The 19,542-nt window shown below is 45.2% G+C and overlaps 1 protein-coding gene across 1 annotated transcript in view; it reads right to left on the bottom strand.

Moving 5' to 3' along the window:
* Window positions 1-19,242, bottom strand: part of Vit (vitrin) — a 122,746-nt gene extending 103,504 nt beyond the window's left edge. The window contains 1 exon segment of the mRNA XM_028875634.2: window positions 19,019-19,242. The gene's annotated coding sequence lies outside the window, so the exon portion shown is untranslated.
* Window positions 19,243-19,542: the final 300 nt, after the last annotated feature.

Consider the following 19,542-nt stretch of genomic DNA (forward strand, 5'->3'; position numbering starts at 1 on the left):
CTTTCACCTTATGATCTTACTTCTGCATTTACTGTCCTACTAATTATTTGCTCTGCCTCAAATACTTCCCCAACAGGAGCATGCGATTATTCTTTTATTTCTCCCAGATCTTTGCTTGAGTGTTGCCTTTTTATGGGGTATTCGACAATCACCCCACTTAAACTCACAATCCCTCTTTCTGTCCACTGCTAAGCCCTATTTGTATCTTTCTATTTTTTTCCTGGTTACTTATCCCTTTTGACATACTCTACAATTTACTTATTTTATTTGTCCGTTGTTGGGTTCCCCCAACAGAATGCTAATTCCACGAGGGTGGGAATTTTCATTTGAGTTTATAGATGCTCAGCAAATACATGTTAGATCAATATGTGAGTACCAAGGACCGTCTCCTTTTCCTAGAAAAGAAAAACAAAGAAACAAAACAAAGAGAAGATGATCTGGATATACACCAAACCCAGCAAATCAGACATTGTAGCGGGAGCTGTTTGAGCCATGCCCTGAAGCACCGCCCTTCGGGAGGTAGCAGGTAACTCTTCCACCTGCCTTTGACCTTGAGGTACATGCCCCTGGGGCGTGGCCACTCCAGGGAACCTTAAGACCTGGAATGCGCATACCGTGGCTCTCTCTTAGCTACCTCATGGTTTTGGATGCTGGAACAGACCAGGGCAGAGCTCACCAGAGAACTGCGTTGGACCGAGCCTCACCCTTACAGGATCCTGTGACAAATTCCTTTATTCTGTCTTGTAAGTTAACCCCCAAATCAATTCCTTTGATCATTAAGCAGACTCTGTGAATTGCTAGCGATATGATCCCATTAATATATTTTCAATAATAGTCCATACACAAACCCAAGGGGGAACAGGAGCACAGAGAGGAATGCTCTCAGGCATGTCCTACAGCTTCAGAAGTCATGAAGGACATAGATGACCTTCACATACGGGGCTGCATGAATAGCCACCAACCAGTTCCAAGAAACAGCTTCTCTAATCCTGGTGAAGATATTACCCAAGGACAACTCATAAGCAATAGAACTGACTAGAAACTCTGTTCTTATGGAAGCAGAGTGTGTTGAAGACTCTTCCTCATCCCTGCACTCTCCTTCCTTGCTTGGTGTTTTTTTTTTTCATACTCTTAAATGTTAATGTGGTTTTTGAAATGTTAGGGACAACATTAAAGCCCCCCTCTCTCTGATACCCTAGAGGCTGGGGCTGAAGACTGCTTAATTTCGCAGAAAAGAAGTCAGTCAATGCGATGGAGCCATGGGGTGTTCAGCGACTTGGGAACCTTAGTTCCTTCCATGCTCCCAGGAGCACTGGCAAAAATTGCAGAAGAGCTTCCGAAAGAATGTTACTTCTGCATAAATTATGGATTGTGCTGTGAGCTATAATTTAAAAGTTCCCCAATCTGGAGTTCTGCGGAGGCAGATAAAGCCTGGGTTGTGAAAGAAAACTACGCTTCAGTGTAAGCGGATTAGCACAGCCAGCTCAATTAGATATCATGGCCTGAAGTTAGAAAAGGACAAATTTGTAATAAATAATAATAGCACCTTGTTCTAATTTCACCTCTCTTGCTGTGATGAAACACCTTGACCGAGGACAACTTAGGGAGCCAAGTATTGATTTCAGCTCACAGGTCACACAGTCCATCATCAGGGTAGGAACTGAAGCAGGAAACCAAAGAGGAATGTTGCTTTCTGGATTGCATAGAGCTCAGGACCACCTGTCCAGGGAATGGTGTTGCCCACAGTGGGCTGGTCTCCCCTACATTAATTCTCAATCAAGGCAATCTCCCACACACATGCCCAGAGGCCAATCCGAACTGGACCATCCCTCTGAGAGTGGATTTTCAAGGCTCCGTTGAGTTGACAGTTAAGGCTAATTAAGGCATACCTTATACTATCTTCAAAGCCTTAAACCAGGCATGTTTCTAAAACGGGAACGCCTTAGCTATTTTTATCCTCCTCATCCCCCTTTTCCTTTTCCCTTCCCTTCTCCAGCTCACTAAGTAGCTGAGGATGGCCTTGAAGTCTATACCAGTACCACAGGTTTCTGTGGTGCTGAGGATCCAAACCAGGGGTTTGTGCTTGTTGGGCAAACGCTCTACAAACTGAACTCTGTCTCCATCCCCTCCCCTTGTCTTTCTTGATCATTTGTTGTCTAAGTCCTGGAGCATTGCTTGTCAATGAGGGCCACCATGTATATTTGATGAGAAATTGAGTAAGGCTTGTTCTTACACGGGGACTTTGTTTAGGACGTGGGGACCGCCACCTTTCTTTCCATTTTAAAGCAAAGGAGTCTGAGGTCGACCATGGGTGAGCGACTTCTTTAAGTCACATATTCAAAGTCAGGCCCAGATTTTACGGCTCTTGCTTCTGGATGATTGTTTATTCCTTGACATGGATAAAATGTATTTTATTGAGACTTATAACAAAGGCTAAACTGGCTTTTCCTGAGATCTATTTGTTAGCTTGCTGGATGCTCACGGGCTAAGAGGGCAAGCTACTTAGAGAGGTCAGAGAGGAATAATGTTCATTAAAGGTGGAAGGAGAGGGAAAGGACAAGTAGAAAATGATCTCTGCAGCCCATGCAGAATCCATTGTAATCACCTGCTTAAAAGTTTCCCTGTGTGCAGAAGCTGACAAAATCAGAAATGAATAAGATAAAGATAAAACAACGATCAACCCCTCCAGTTTGTGAGGGGACATTTAGAGACTGTCTCATCATCATCATCATCATCATCATCTGTGTGTGTGTGTATGTGTGTGTGTGTGTGTGTATGTGTGTATGTGTGTATGTGTGTGTGTGTTGCATGTCCCTGTATCGCCAGCATTTTTACTGCCAGATTAAATAGTTACACAATAACTAGAAACCAAGTTGAAGCCACAGGTTGTCATAAGACATGACCTGTGGGGAAGAGTTACCACTTCACACGATGCCCAACATCCAATAAGGAGTAACACAGCCTCTGACCTCCTTACCCATCATCCTCCCTGTTCCACACTCCCCGTGCCCTCCAATTAGAAAGGACCAGCTTCCTAAAGCACAGGTCTGAATGTGCATTCACCTGCCAAAACCTTCACAGCCCACTCATTCTCTAAAGAGCAAAGCCTAAATTCCTCTGGGAGTCATGAGAGACCCCGAAAATGTGATCCAGGCGACTCTTCAACACCATCAAACTGAAATTCTCTTTCAGAATTCTCTCCTCTGGCTCCAGCGCCTATGAACTTCTGATATTTATTTGTGCACATTAGCCCCATGGCTCACTCATATTATCTCTCTGGAATTCCTCACCACCTTCCCCTGCCCCTCACAAGCCTCGCCATTGTCCAGGCTTCAGCCCATGGTCCACCTCTTTTACACAAACCTTCCTGGCTGCCTAATCCAGCTTCATTCATACTTCTGTTTATGATTCTAAAAAAAAAAAATGACAGAAAAAGGTAAAGTTTATGTGGGCCCTATGTGCTAAGCAGAGAGAAACAAAATGCACATCCCGGGATCAAGTTGCTGGGAGCCTTCCAGAGGGAGATGGAATGCATTTAGTCATAGCTCACACTTAGGGAGCACGTGCTAAGTGGAGATGATATATTAACTCATTCATCTTTACAACAGCTTCCTGAGGCCCTAGACGTACACAGAAGTCAGTGACTTTGCCCTCAGGGACAAGGCCGGAAGGAAGAGAAGCTAAACTCCCAGATCAGAGGCTCTGCTTTCTGCAAGGCTCTTGTTACCGAGTATCTCCGGACAAGATAGCCATGCTCGTAGGTCGGTTGGTAAAGGGCCCAGAGATAAACCACTCCGGAGATGGTTTCAGGGAACAGCGTCTGCTTTATTGCATGTGAGCAACCACTTATATAATGGAACCCTGCCTTGGATTGTATAATAAAAAGCTCATACCACTGCTGTGAGATATTGTTCTGTATGCTGTGAATGTGTTGCTCTGATTGGTTGATAAATAAAATGCTGATTGGCCAGTAGCCAGGCAGGAAGTATAGGCAGGATAAGCAGATAAGGAGAATTGTGGGAAGAGGAAGAGCTGAATGAGGAGTCGCCAGCCAGACACAGAGGAGGCAAGATGACAAGGCAGAACTGAGAAAAGGTACCAACCCATGTGACTAAACATAAATAAGAATTATGGGTTAATTTAAGTGTAAGAGCTAGTCAGTAATAAGCCTGAGCTAATGGCCAAGCAGTTATAATTAATATAAGCTTCTGAGTGATTATTTTACAAAGTGGCTGTGGGACCACAGGGCTGGGCAGGACTGGAGAAACCTTCCAACTACATACCACCAGGCCAGCTACCAGCTACTCAAGCTACTTCAGAATTCATCGTTCTGACTTCAGGAGCATCACGTGCCATGTTTCTTATTTAGAAGCGCAGTGTGCCAAGGAGGCCGGCCGCCACGTCATGCCTGCTTTTTCTCCTACACTCCCCTGGCCACTGCTGGCTCCTGGCAAGCAGGTGCCTTCATCTGCATTCTGACTCAGTTGGTCTAAGCTGGTATCATGCTGTTTGAATGCTGGCACATGGATTCCTCTGGGCAGTTTGCCCATCTACTTGTAAAGCTACCAGCAAGGAAAAATTGAGTGGATGGCACATTGGCTCAGGTGTGGGGACTGGAAGAGGCTTGAACAACTTAACGGAACTTCAGGGAGCTGCTCAACCAGGCGTGGAAGAGGAATGAAGTTATTATAGAGGAAGGAAGGGGCTACATAAGTCTTGACTGTCATGCCTAAAGAATGTGAGATCATTCCTGTAGGCAACAGGGAGACATGGAAGGCTTAAGAATGATGTTTTTTTTCATTCATCATTTTTAATAAGCCCCTTGGAGGTCTAATTGAGCCACCCACTTAGAAAAAAATCTGCCCCATTGGACATATTGGGGTGATATAATGGTGGTGTTGGTCTGATTTAGGTGTGGCTCAGAGGAGCACCCAACCATGCTCAGTCCATGAGATGGAGAGAGCCAGTGTCTATCTGGAAACATTTAGCAGTAATGAAGAGTTTGAATGTTACTTCCAATATGCTGAGAATCCCCCGGGACAGATGTCTCTGTGTGAAGAGAGGCCACATCTACAGCCTTGCTTTCTCCATTTCTGCCTGCCTGTCAATCATCAGCCACTCATTATTGATGAATGTGAGGTGATCAGAAAAGAGAGGAAAAGGAGTTTGGCACTTGGAGGGTCCTTTGCAAGGTGAAGGTGGCCTCAACGTGGACAGTAACCTTTACACAGATTATAGATCTGGGGGCTTGGTTTCAAAGTCTGCATTCACCATTGCTCTGATACCAACAGGCACCGTGAGGTGGACACCAGAGTCTTCCAGGATTGAAGGTAACATAGTAGTCCATTTTCCAGTCCTTCCTGTTTTCATCCCTTCCCTCTTTTGTCTTTAGGAAATAACATAAAAGCATGGTGAGCCAAATGGGTAGAGCAGACAAAAGACATTTTACTTTTTCTTAATAGATTGGCACGAGGTACGTACAATGATATGGAATGCCGGGCTACATGGTCGCGACTGAGAACAGCCCCCATTGATTCTCTACCCCCCTCAACAGACCTCCTGAAATATCGACTGATTCCAAGTTAGTAACAGAAACAAGTGCAGCTGGAGATTTTAGGGATGCAGCTTTGAGAAGTCAGCAGAAAGCCCTGTTCAGGTATTGTCTGTCACAGACTGAGCATCCACGTCCTCTGATACCTGAAACATTTCGCATATTAAAAGGACACCAATGGCTAGAAGATTCCATGTCGCATAGTTCCATCTCGTGCACAGAACTCTTTTAAAATGGCATAAAATGACCTTTAGGCTATGTTTTGGGAGATGGGTACAAAACATGTGAGTCTTGAGTTGAGACTTGGGTCCCATCCTCCGGACATCTCATTATGTAAATGAAAATAGTTCAAAATTCCAGAACAAGTCGGGTGGTGGTGGTGGCAGTGCACGCCTTTAATCCCAGCACTCCGGAGGCAGAGCCAGGTGGATCTCTGTGAGTTTGAGGCCAGCCTGGGCTACAGAGTGAGTTCCAGGACAGGCACCAAAGCTACACAGAGAAACCCTGTCTCAAAAAACAAACCAACCAACCAACCAAACAAACAACCAAACAACCAACCAAAACAAACAAACAAACCAAACAACCAAACAACCAAACAACCAACCAAACAACCAAACAACCAACCAACCAAACAAACAAACAACCAACCAACCAACAAACAAACAAACAAAAATTCCAGAACAAAGTCTCAGATTCAAAATACCTCTGGTCCTAGGCATTTCAGCTAAGGAATACTCATACTGTAGTAATCACTACCCTAGGTGGGTTGTATCCTGATGTGTAACAGGCAGGCAGAAGGGAAAGATTTTAATCCTGTGTTTGGGGAATAGCTGTTGCCTCTCTCCTTGGAAATGAAGAATGGAGCAGGAGGTACCAGGTCTACTGGCAGCCATCTTGTGGCCATGAAAAAAAACAAAAAAAAAACAAAAAAAAACAGGCTTCCGGAAGAGCTAGCACAAGAGAAAAAGTTGGGCGACCTGGGGGTATTGTTGGGCACCCTAGGGTGTTGTTGGACTGCCTGAGGCTTTGCAGAGAAATAGAGTGGAAGCTTGGAGCCTGGGCCCAATTCTGGACCCTCTGTTGTATGAGATAATAAATGTCTTTCTCAGCTCGGTTATAACTGAGGGATTGTTTCTACCTGGTTTTCAGGACCTATTCTTGTCAGTGACTTTAATTAGAGAAGACTAACAACGCCTGTTATACTAGAGTGTTTTCTCAATAAACTATGTAGTGTTTCTCTCCTGGACCCACAAAAAATTCCTTGAAGAGGCAAAATGGGCACTCAAACGCGTAGAATTCAGAGTATGGGGGTTCACTTGCCCAATGTCACACAGCACAGGTCTTCATCCTGCTCTGTTGATTGTATCTATGTACATGTGGGGTGCCTGTGTATATGTGGGCATGTAGAGACCAGAGGACAACCTCAGATGCAACTCTCAGCCACTGCCCTCCTTGTTTTTTTTTCAGACATGGCCAGGACCTCACAGTGTAGGGTTGGCTGGGTGGCCAGTAACCTCATGAATGAGCATGTCTCTACCTCCCTACTGCTGGGGTTACAGGAGCGTGCCCCTGTGCTCAGCTTTTAAAAGTGGGCTTCCTCCATGCTTGCACGCCAAGCACTTTACTGAGAAGACCCACTACCCAGCTTTGTGTACTTTGTATAAATTATATCACACATCTCATACATGCTGTACATTTCAAACTATGCCATACCTTATTAGCTAATTAGTATGAGGTATAATTTCTACCTCTTCCTTCCTCCCTCCCTCCCTCCCTTCCTTCTTTCCTTCCTTCCTTTCTTTCTTTTTTCCTGAGGCAGGATTTCTCTGTGTAACAGCCCTGGCTGTCCTGGAACTCGCTTGTAGACCAGGCTGGCCTCGAACTCACAGAGATCTGCCTGTCTCTGCCACCCGAGAGCTGGGATTAAAGGCGTGCGCCACCACCGCCCAGTGACATTTTACTCTTACTGGTGCACTGGTCACTTTCAAAGCCCAGTGATATCTATAGCTTCAATCTTACAAGATCAAGGGCGTCAGCAGCTCAAACTCAGTCGCCGAGAACATTCACTGGAGTTTAGGTGACTCAGCCAGTCAAAGCCTATAATCTAGCAAGAAAAGATACCTTAGACCATTGGAGGTCTCCCCTGGGCCCTGAGAATTGAGACTCTGAGAGCCTTGAAGTGTGTGACTGTTGAATTGCAGGCCTTGTGGGACCTTGCATAAAAAAATGTCAAGAGTAGGAGAGGGAGGTGACAGTGGGCACAGCTTGGGGAGAAGCAGGGAGGAATGCCTTCATTTCTGGCCCCTTCCCAGGTCCCATTTCCAGTCAGAGGGAGAGCCAGCTGGACCTGGTTCTTGTGTATGACACACATATTTCTGGGCGCTTCTTCTCCATCCAGTTTGGAGTGAGTTTCTGGTTCTGGCTTGGATTAAAACCTTTCTTCATGTTTATTTTTTAGTTAGGTCTCTCTTCCCTGAAATGATGGCTGGGTGGAATAAAAACAACTTCAGATGAGAAGGATGCACGTAGTTCTCTTCTGTTGGCATCGGAGCAGGAGCTTCTTAGAGAGGCTGCATGAAACCCTGAGGCCAGGGTCTGGAAGGAAGCGTGGCGAAGGGACACAGTGAGTGTGACCCCAAGTAATGCTTCCAGAACTGCCATGGAGTTTCCCCGGATCATGACGGTACTGCACCCGCAAGAGACATTTACAACTCTGAAGACATTTTGGTTGCTACAGTTTGCTTAGGTGGGAACACCACTGCTGTTGGTACCTCACGGATGGCAGGCAAAGTAGATAAAACATCCCACAACAAACAAGCCAGCTTCCCACAAATAAAGAGTTGGCAACGTCTAATTTGTGTGAATGATTATTTCTCGTGGTGTTTATGAAAATATGAGTTGATATTACCACCCAGGAATGTCCCTTAGATCTCACATATATACATGGCTGAATAAGGTATGAACTATTTATGGATGCATTCCTTTCTCGGGGGCTGCTTTTGCAAAAGAAATTGTGTGTGTGTGTGTGTGTGTGTGTGTGTGTGTGTAGTGGACAGCACCTAAGGGGAGGGGTCTGTCCTCTGATGTCTCCCGGATCTGGAGGTACAGGCGGTTATGAGTTGTTTGACTCAGGTGCTGGGAACTGAACCCAGGTCTTCCGGAGGAATAATATGAGCCTTTAGCCACTGAGCCATCTCCTCAGCCTGGAGACCACTCTTGATCACTGAGAAAATCCTACAGCAGAGGCAGCCATCCATGGTCCTCGGTTGTACTAAACAGTTCACGCATGTGTCAACGACAGACGTGTACATGCCTATGCTGTTCATCTATGTGGCGTTTTCCACATTTCAGAAACCCCAAAAGGGAAAGCCTTTTTTGGTGTGTGCTTGAAACCATCACTTTGTACCTCGTTAAGAACCTGCCATATGGCAATGCTTACCACATCCACAAAGGCTTCCACCAATAGTGATTTCTAGGGAAACTGCAAATGGTAATTACATTTCTGAAGTGGTAGTTTAGATCTTACGTTGCCAGTGGGGGGAAAAGAAACCCACACTGGTTTGCAGGCATGCACCAATGAGCTCTACAGAACTCCTCCCAAGAACCATTCAAAATCTGAGGAAGGAAATAAGACCCTCTGAGACGAGGTGGGCCAAGAGGGTAACCTCACGGTTACCCCGGAAACCAAGAAAAGCCGAGAAAGAATCTCACGCGGCTCTTAAACATGAACTCCTCTCATCAGAGATGCCTTTACCTAATGCATTTGACACCACATTAGCTCTGCCTCCTCTTTGTGAGTTCTCCCTTGGGCTTTTGTGGTTAGCGACTGCCAAGGGCTATCTACTGTGAATTTAGGGCTGAGTGTCTGTTTCAATTCAACTGGGGTCCCCAGAGCCTCTCCTGGCGCGAACACTCTGTGCTTTCCTGCTCGGCCTTCAGTTCTGAGGCAACAGAAAAGCATGTCCAGCTCTGGGTCGGCCTTGCAGCTGAGATGGGAAGAGGAGCGTGTGTTTGTGTGACCCGTTGCTTTCCCGACTGCCTCTTGGTAAAGAATGGGTTCATCTCAGATGACAGGGCTTCCGCTCTCCCAGAACAGAGTCAAGGCACATTCTTGAATCCCATCGAGTAGAGGCTTGTGGAAAATGGAGGGTGTGGGGGATGTGACTGTGGCTGGCGAATTAAGGGCTGTGGAGGATTAAACGCTGGAAATTGCCAGGGACAAACAGAAAGAGTCGTTTAGATGCAAGACACTAAACTGTCTAAGGGAAGCCACCTAGCCTCATACCCCAGAGTGCCTGAGACCCTTCTTAGCACTTAAAGAGCTTTTAGCCTCACCCACATGCCTCTCCTGATAATTCTTGTTATGTCAGATGGGGTTTATCCCTTTATTCCTCTTCATAGAATGATTTATCTATTCATTTGTTTATTATTATTATTATTATTATTATTATTATTATTATTATTATTAAGATAATGCAGTGGTTCTCAACCTTCCTAACGCTGCGACCCTTTAATACAGTTCCTCATGCAGTGGTGACCCCCAACCATAAAATTGTTTTTGTTGCTACTTCATAACTGTAATTTTGCTGCTGTTATGAATCGAAATCTAAACATCTGATACACAAGACATCTGATATGCAAACCCTGTGGAAGGGTGGTTCGACCTCCACAGGGGTTCTGGCCCACAGGTTGAGAACCGTTGAGATCATGTCTTACTGTGCTGCCCAGGATAGCCTCAAGCTCTGGGCTGAATTGATCCTCCTGCCTCAGCCTCCTTGAAACAGTGGGACTGGTTTTTCACAGAAAGTTCTAGAAGTTTAAAGTACACCCAGTAACAACTCTCATAACAGAGTGCTCACTCAATGCTACTGCACACCACATTCGCTGGGACTTACTTCTCATGGTAATAGTCTAAAGAGAATACTACTGTGCTCATTTACTTTTCAGAGCAGAGAATTGAGGATGTTATTAGATTGTTCAAGGCTGAAGAGGATTATGCGACTCTCCTAGAACCCGGATGTCAGACCTCAAGTCCTGCAGGCCTTCGGCAGCTCATTTTTCCATCGCTCACAACATGGTTCCACCCTCCCCTATCACCTGACTCATGTATCAGATGCATTTAAAATACTTGCTTGACAATAGTTCAGTTTCAGGCTGTAAAGCATACGCGTTGAATAATAAAAGTTGTCATAATTATAAAGAATCATGCCGGGGTCTGAACTCACGGTGTTCTCTTCCTCACAAACGTTAAAGATGATGTACAGGCATCATTTTAAAGTTTAACCAGGCATGCCACCCCCATATAAAAAGCTACTTTGGTATATCATAGTTGACTGTGTGTGGGATGTCAAAATGAGAGCCTGTCAGACTCAGGATTCAGCGATGGCATTTGACTGTTTTCGTGTCCCAAGGTGGTCTCCTCACACTCCTGCCTAAAGGGGGGCAAAAGAGAGGAACTACCTGCTCCCTTCATTGTATCGGGAAAGGGGCAGGAGGGGAGCAAAATGCCAATGCATTTTCTTAAAGAAACTCTTGCCTCTAGTGCTTCTCTTGGTTTCTCTGTCCTTTCGCATGGTCCAGACTGTAGGGACGTTGGAAGAGGGAACAAGCTTGGGTTCCAGTGTCTGTGTCTCGTTGGAAACTCAGCTTAGGTTCCAGGGACTTCACTGGAAGCCACTAAATAGTTGCCCTTCATGCCTGGGATACAATGGACTTGATTTTGACTTACGATTTACTTATCTCTCAACACAGGGAAGAATGTGCTACCACCGCAACTTCCTGTGTAGCTGGGCATCAGAGCACATGCCTACAATCTCAGCATTCAGGAGGCAGAAACAGGAGGATCACTGCCAGTCTAAAGCCAGCTTGGTCTACACAACAAGTTCCAGGCCAGTTAGGTCGACAAAGCCAGACCCTGTGTCAAAAACCAATCCACTAACCCAACAACCCAACAAAAACAAAACTAAAGTCAAGCAAACAGACTCCCTGTGTGAGGCAGTCTTCTTGGGGTGGGCGGGGCCTTGGATCCCGCAGAATCGGGAGCTCGGAAGGCCGAAGGGCTGCGAATACAGCACCAGCCTTTCAGGGACCGAGGGAAAACTGCAAACCCCAAGCCAGAGCACGGACCACCAGGTGACTACAGGTAAGAGATCCTCAGTGAAATGAGGGCATCTCCAAAAAAACCCGTAGTTGGGTCTTATGGGACCCAAAACAGCTGTAGACCCTTCATGGCTTGCAGATTCTGGATGCTAGCCCGTAACAGTGCCAACCCAGCCACTGTTAATGGCTGTTACCGGCCAATGGAAAACGAAGAAGCGTAAGACAGAGACAGTGAGGATTTGGTCAGCAGCCGCGTGGATGTGGTGTGGGATATACACTTGCAATGCTGTTTTTCAATGTTGCCTAGCATCGTGTACATGCCGATGAGTAGTACATGGTTGAGTTAAAATAGGATCAAGGTCACTGAAGACCTCTGGGGCATGGCTTGAAATACGAAGGAACCCAACCAGATTTTATTCAGAGCAGAGGCCAGAGCTATTCCAAGTGCGAGTTCACAGAGTGGGTATTTGTGGAATATTGAAGGGTATTAGGAGGGCGCCCTCAGAATCTGTTTAATTATAGCACACCCATGTTTCTCCTGTCCTCACTCAGCTCCAAACACCACCCTGGCCTACCAAACATGAACCCACTCACCCACTCAGGACCTCTGCCATGGCTCTTATGCCTGTCTGGCGGCATGAAATGCTCTCCCCCAGGGATTCTATGGCACTTTCTGTTATTTCCACGAATAATCATGTAATGAAAATTATTCTCCCATCTCACTGCTCCTACATCCCCCCCTTATCCTTCTGGCTTGTGTTTTATGAAGTTGCCCCAACACACACACACACACACACACACACACACACACACACACACACTTTCTAGTACATTCCTTGAGACAGGCGGTTCTTGAAAAATGGAGCCTCCTTTGTTCACTCTTGTCCATTTCTGAGAACTGTGAATACACACAGAGGAGGCTCAGTAAATAGGAGATGTTGCTGCTGTCGAACATTATTATTTCAGCTTTCCTGAGTAGCTTATTCCTGTTTGGACACAAATTTCCTCACAGTATTGCACAAGCAGAGCCGGTCTGGGCAAGCCAGCTTGCACCTTTATGTCTAAAGCATATTTTCTCTATCTGGACACAAAGAACCCCAGAGGGAACTCATTCAGCATTAAGACACCAGTGACTTGATCCTCTGGAAATTGTACATACTTCCTCCCTCAAGGAATAGAACCCACCCTTTCAAAAATTGAGAAGGAGGAGGAGGAAGAGGAGGAGGAGGAAGAAGAGACAGTGTTTCTTCTTGTGACAGCCTGAAGGGTGATTTCCCACCAAGTTTTGCTGCACGTCCACATGAAACTTTAGCTTTCTTCCAACCGACAGAAGTATCCTGAGATATCTTTGCTGGAGTCTTGCCAATGTAGAGAGTGGTTTTCTTTAGTTTGAGCCCTAAGGAACGGTGATTCCTTCCTTCTATAACAAGCTGCTAACTTCACCCCAGTGAGGATAAAGGAAATCTTTTGGAGACACATGCAGAAGGTTTCCACGTCCCCACCCCAATACCTGGAAAGTGATTCTAAACTCCGGAGATTATTCAAGAACATCCCCCAACACACACACAACAATCTCTTCCTGTGAGTCTTTCCCCCTTCTTTATTATTATGGAGAGGACTGTACCACAAGGTAGACAGCCTTTCTCAGAAGTTTGACTTAAAAGCTATGTGTTTGGGATGGCAAAGACTGACCTGATAGTGATTTAAACAGCAACCACGATAAACCAGGACCCTGTGTGTCTGCTGTGTTAAGAATGAGAGCCTGGCATCATGCTTCTTGGGTTTGAACCTGAGATCTTATTATCTAGGACCTTAAACTTCAAGGACTTCTTGGCCTTAATTTATTTATCTGTGTAAGGAGATAGCAACAGCCCTTGTCTGTTTGTTATGAGGGTTTCATGAGTTTACATATGAAAGGGTGTTAATACCATTGATTTTGTGGTAGTTGTTGTTGTTTTTAATTTGCTTGTTTGTTTGGTTTTTCCTGACAGAGTTTAGAGTTTCTCTGTGTAGCAGCACTGGTTGTCCTGGAACTCCCTTTGCAGACCAGGCTGGCTTAGAACTCACAGAGATCAGCCTGTCTCTGTCTCCAGATTGTTATCACTGAGTGATGAGCAGTTGGTCTGTCCACACGGCCATCCTCATTATCACCACACCTACAAAACGTGGTCCACGTAGACAGTTAGGTTAGGACCCAACAGAGCGAGCAGTTGAATCTCTCAGCAGGAAGCTTCCTGGGGTAAGCTATGGCTTGGTTCTTATGTGTTTCACTGAAGAAAACTGGTATGGTCTGAATGTTAATGTCTCTCAAAGGTCACATATAATCCCAGCCCCAAAGGTTTTGGAGTTGGGACCTTTGGGGATGACTAAGTCAGAGACCTTATGAATAGGAGGAACAACCTCATCAAAAGAGGTACCAGGGGTTGAGATGATGACTCTGTAGGCAAGGGTACTGGCTGGATAAGCATGAGGACCCAAGTTCAAATCCCTAACCCCCATGTGAAATATTGGGTGTGGTCACACACTTATGTATTACTCCAGTGTGTGGGAGTTAGAGACAAGAGGTTCCCTGGGCTTGCTGCCTGCCAGCCTAGTTCCAGTTTCAGTGAGAGACCCTGTCTTAGGAGGATAGAGAATGATGGAGCATGTCACCCAGCTCCTCCTTTGTCTTCCCCCACATGCAGACACAGTGAGAACATGCCGTGTACCAAACAGAAAGGTGGTTCTCACCAGACATAGAATCTATGGGTGCCTCGATCTTGGACATCTCAGCCTCCAGAACTGAAAATACGTTATTCTGTCTGTTGGCCACCAGTCTATGGTTTCTTACCGCAGCCCAGATGGATTGAGATGCAAACAGGTCTCATGACCGCCATCTGGCTAAGTACTTGTAGAACCCCAGCACTATGCTCTGGATATATGTGTCTTCTAAAATACACAGTTGGAAATCCTAGCACCAAATGTGATGGGATCTACGTGAGACCTTGGGAGGTAAGTAGGCCGTGAAAGGGAGCCATTGTGAATGACATCAGTTACTACACAGACTCAAGAGAAATTTCTCACTCTTTGCCACTGGATGAGTCAGTGAGAAGCTGGCTGCCTATACACCAAAACTCGTGTCTGTATCATATTTCAGTCTTTGAGCGCTTTGATCGTGGGTTTTCATTCTCTGAAACTGTGGGAAATCAATGTTTGTTGTTTAGAACAGCTAGTCTATGGTGTTCTGTTATAATAGGCCAATTGAGTCTGTCACAATAGGCCAATGCCTAGAAAGGAAGCACTTCTGTATTTTTTCTCCCTTTTTTCTCTGTTCAGAAGTTTGTAAGGCTCCTCTGTCAATTCTCTTGAAAGTCTTCTAGAAGGTTGTATTATTTGACCAGTCAAATGGTCAAGAAATAACACTTGACACTTAACTCTCAAGAACTGGAAAAAACTCTCATGAAAAAAATATGAACTAGAAACAGAGCTGATTTTTTTTTTGTAAGTTCTAAGATCAGAACAAAATATAACGGTAAAAACTCTACGTTGAGTCAAAAGCACACTAGTATTTCTGTGTTGGGAATTTCTGGCTGCAGGTTTGACTCAGGACAGGATTTGGGCATCTCTTGTCCCCTGAGGTGCAGATGTGGATTTTTACCTTTTCACCTCTGTTCCATGTGAACATTGCCATTTTCAGGTTGCCATGTAACAAAGCTTTCATGGATGGTTCCATCAAACATCAGATGGTGCCTGCTCTGGATACTTCCCAGGCAGCCTGGACGTTTCTACTCCTCCCTAAGGACCTCGGGAAGGCTTACAGAAAAGTTTCTAGCTGATTAAAAACAAATTCTACAGCCCGTATCCACAACTGTTTGTGTTAGGGGTGAGGTAACCATGGAAAATGCAATAAACAAAACAGAAATAGGCCTAGCTCCGTTGTGAACACGTGAGCGTGGCCATGCTGCTGTGGGGGATGTTCTTTCTCTCTGCTTTTCTACTTGTGGTCTGCAAAATAGGAGCTCACCTGGGTGATTTTCAGGTTGGGGTGTATGTGTGTGTGTGTGTGTGTGTGTGTGTGTGTGTGTGTGTGTGTGTGGTGTTTAATGAAGATTTTTGTTGTCTAACAACCAGTACAAACAAAAAGTGATTTCCGATGTCTTATCGTGATGGCCCGGTTTCTCTCGACGCGTTCTCTATAAGAATGGAATCTGTGTGGCCACACTGTGTAAAGCAGCACACACACACACACACCACACACACACACACACACACACACACACACCGCCTCCCATATTAGGGCTCAAGACCATTCCCTGTCCTCCTGTGTTACAGAGCTCAGACACATCTTGAAGCAGAGACAGGGAACTTTCTCAGCCTTCACAGAAGTTGCCTCTTTGGCTTATCCTCAGCTGAGTGAGGGGCAAGGTCAGACCCTCTGAGCGAAGTAACGGCAATCGGTCTCTGATACTCAGAAGAACCGCATGGAAATCCACAAGTCATTTGCTTATCCCGCCCGAAGACTTAACGTTTACAAGTTCAAAGACGACTGACTGGCCCCATTGAAGCTCTGGTTTCTTGTTTCAGTCACTTCAATGAAAATACTTGCTAACATCTGGGTGCCGACAGGGACATTTGGTGCTTCAGGCTCTGACTGAGGACTCCTTGCCACAGCTCTATGAGGTAGGGACTAACCCAAGGTCCCCTTCGTGGATTAGAACACTAGGGGCCCATGGCTTTTAAGTCACTTACCAAAGTTTGAAGAAGTGTCAGAGCCTGTTGATTAAACAATTCCCATAGAGCCCCAGCGCATCGCAAGGCCAGTTGGCCTCGGCCATGGTCTCTCATGGCAGCGTTAAACACTCAGACATCTGACGTTATCTTTTGCACACGAAGGCACATGCCAGAAGAAGTCATAGAAATCAAATCATGCCAGTGGAAATGTGGAACACAAAATCGCGCCAATATACGCCTTTCACAGCTTGCGACTAAATCCATCCACTTGTCCCCAGATATGACTGTAGATTGGATCAACCCTCAAACCACGCAAGAAAACACACACACACACACACACACACACATACACACACACACACTATTTTTTTTTTTTTTTTTTTTTTTCAAGACAGGGTTTCTCTGTGTAGCTTTGCGCCTTCCCAGCATTTCCCTCCGTAGCCCAGGCTGGCCTCCAACTCACAGAGATCCGCCTGCTTCTGCCTCCCGAGTGCTGGGACTAAAGGCGTGCGCCACCACTGCCTGGCTCACAAACTATTTTTACTTAGTCATTTAAACACAACTACTTAAAACATAGTTTCTGTAAGCCTATTTTGGCCCACACAATGAAACAGACTGTCTTGTCTCTCTGTTTTTATATGTCATGTGAGGCAATGGAGGCCGAACTATCAGTTAGGCCCCCAGGGTCATTAGATGACCTTCTGCCGGCAGACCGCTGTGTTCTGCCCAGCACCCACTGCTCTAACACTAGGCTCACCTCCGGGGAGGTCTTGGGGAGGAGATGCTGCATCTGTGGGTACCCGCTAACAGGACCTCCTCTGAGGTTATCAAGCAATGAGTCTTCCCACTGGAGTTTTCTCTGTGCAGTAAAATACCATCCTATAGAAAACATTCACCTTTCAAACCCCCGCTGGAGCTGCCACTCAATATAAAGCCTCATGCCTGCCCTGGAAGGAGCAGATGCTCACATTGCCCTGTCTATTTTTCAAAAGGGGAGGCGGGGAAGAGGGACAAAAATCAAGAAATGTTCCACGCCTTTCCCGGGGGAGCACAGAGAGGTCCAGGCAGAGCTGCCGGGGTTATTCAAGACTCCTGGCTTGGTACACTGGGTCAGACCACACAGCTTTCCTGTGTTCCACGTGTCTTACAGGAATTACAGTGGAGAACAGCTCGAGCATTGCTTGCCCTTCTCGGGGCACTATCCAAACGATCTGCTGTAGGTTCTTTGAAAGAACCTATTCTTCCTACAATTGGTAACTTGCGGGGAAGATAATTAGATCTGCTGAAGGACAGCCACAAACACGATTTCCGCAGCGATATGGAGCAGGAGTCCTCAGCATTCCTGAGGCATTTCCTTTGCGGCCTTTCCCCTCCCTGGCGAGGGAGGCAGAAGGTATATTTAAATGAAGCTGAGCCTGGTAAGTTGGAAGATTGCAATAGAAACGCATTGCTCATTGTCTAGGGCCTATTTTTAATGAAAGAAGATATTTTAATGTAATAAATAAAAGAGAAACCCTTGCAGCTTTTTACCAGCGCGCGTGCGCGCGCACACACACACACACACACACACACACACACACACACACACACACACACCACAACACACACACACATTTAGCAAAGAAAAAAAAACCAACAACACAGTGTTTGATCCTGCCTTGCTTCAGGGCATTTCATCCCTCAAGAAACCAGGGAAAAACAGCCTCATAACTTTACCACCAAAACTTCCAAATTTATTGAAACACAACGTAATGGCAAAATATTATTTTCTTAGCAGAAACACATTTTAAAAAAAAAAAAAACCACCACCATGGCCAAGAATGCCTGTTTCTGTTTTTACAATAAGCTCCAAGAAAATCTTGAATTCCACTCTTGATTTTTGGGGATGGTTAGAAATGCTGTAGCTTGTTTGGAGCCAAGGATCCTGTCTAATTGTTCAATTGCATCCTCTGTTTAACCTGCGCCTCCGGCGTTTATTTCGTGTTTGTGCGGGTTCCACACAATCATGCTTAAAAGAGATTGTGCATCCTTTCTTCTCGTGCAAAGTTGATCTATAATGGCAAGGCGAACAATGCCAACCCCTTATCAATAACAGAAGCATTCAGCCCAAGAAAAGCACTGCTATTGTAAACAGTCAGAGATTTGCACAGCTAGCCGCATTCCACGGAGACCTGCCTCAATAGAGAGACATGGAGATTCCCTCGGAATCGCTTCTGGTTTAGCATCCCTGTGCCCATTCCTTAAATGGCTTTTCATACATTAAGTAGCTGCTATGTATTGTGACTATATTCCTTATAGGGAACAAGCTGAACAAAACAAACAAACCAAAAAAAGCAAGAAAGATGTAAATGACTTAAAGTTTCCACATACATGTCACGTTGTTTCAACTTACTTTAACCGTAATGAAGATGCTTTAGTGACCCAGCAAAAAACTTTGCTCTAATACTAATAATTTAGCGTTATTTATTTATAACACACAAATATGGTTATTTACAACCAACCAGCATCCATCTCTATTGCAACTCTCTTTAAGTTGAAATTTATCAGCTGGTTTAGGCATTTATTCTTGTTTTTTCAATGAAAAGTACTTTTTAGTGTTTTTATAATAATGATTGGAAAGCAGCTATATGTATACCATTAGGAATTCATCAGACATACCTTGTTTGAAGAAAGCAGTGGGTTTTTTCCCCCCTAAACTTGCCACCACAAAGGAGAGTTATCCTTTTCTCTTTACGCTTTTCTGCATCACAAATCCCATCCAAATTATTCTAAAGAAGAAGCAAGAGGAGGTCCAGGCACCCTTCTCTTCTCAGACGAGCAAAGCAAACATTCCCATCCACCTCTCAGCCTTTGGAAAGTGCATTTTGTAACACACACACACACACACACACACACACACACACACACACACGCCTCTCACACTGGGTTTAGTGCTGAATTAGGCGGTCCTCTTTCAAATTTCCACTCCCACTTGCTGTTTTTGGGAAAGGATTTCTAAATATTCTTTTCTAACCCAAAGCACACATGCAGTAAGCAAATTCTACAATTAGGTATTCTGAGACGCAGAAAGTGGAGGAGTTGGGATTTTTATTTCTTTTTTAAAATACATTTTAAAAACTATCCAAGCAGGGGCAGTTGATGGTTTTTTTTTCTCATTTTTTTCTTTTCTTCCTTCCTTTCTT

Source organism: Peromyscus leucopus, chromosome 22 (assembly GCF_004664715.2).
Source record: "Peromyscus leucopus breed LL Stock chromosome 22, UCI_PerLeu_2.1, whole genome shotgun sequence".
In the NCBI taxonomy this organism is placed as follows: domain Eukaryota; kingdom Metazoa; phylum Chordata; class Mammalia; order Rodentia; family Cricetidae; genus Peromyscus; species Peromyscus leucopus.